Below are 672 nucleotides of genomic sequence, written 5' to 3'. Positions count from 1 at the left end.
AAAAAAACCCAAAACATTAAAAAATAATAATAATAGCACATGCCTTTAATCCCAGCACTTAGGAGGCAGAAGCAGGTGAATCTCTTGGTTTGAGGCTAGACTGATCTATAGAGGGAGTTCCAGGACAGAGAAATCTTGTTGTTACGGATATTACTTTAACTGGGCAAAGAGGCATTACATTTGTTTACTGCTGCATTTGTTTTAGGATGTGAAGATAAGTTGCTTTTTTTACCTTGTTTTCCTAAGGCACCTGATTGATCTCATAAAAAGCTGAATGGCCAATAGCTAGGCAGGAGGGATAGGCGGGGCTGGTGGGCAGAAAGAATAAGTACGAGAAGAAAAAAGGGAGAGAAGAGAATGAGGGAGAAAAAGAGGGAGATGTCTGGGGCTAGGCAGCCAGCCAGACACGGAGTAGCACATACACAATGAAAGAAAGGTAAAAAGCTCCAAGTCAAAACGTAGAAACAGGCAGAGAAACAGGTTAAAATAAGTAGAGCTAGTGAGACAAGCATAAGGTAAGGCCAAGCAGTCATAATTTTTTTGTTTTTGGACTTTCGGGACAGGGTTTCTCTGTAGCTTTGGAGCTTATCCTCGCACTGTTTTTGTAGAGCAGGCTGGCCTCGAACTCAGAGATCCATCTGTCTCTGCTTCCCAAGTGCAGAGATTAAAGGC

Source organism: Alexandromys fortis, unplaced genomic scaffold (assembly GCF_014885135.2).
Source record: "Alexandromys fortis isolate MF-2015 unplaced genomic scaffold, M_Fortis_MF-2015_v1.1 scaffold_348, whole genome shotgun sequence".
Taxonomy (NCBI): domain Eukaryota; kingdom Metazoa; phylum Chordata; class Mammalia; order Rodentia; family Cricetidae; genus Alexandromys; species Alexandromys fortis.
This window is presented reverse-complemented; position numbering follows the sequence as displayed.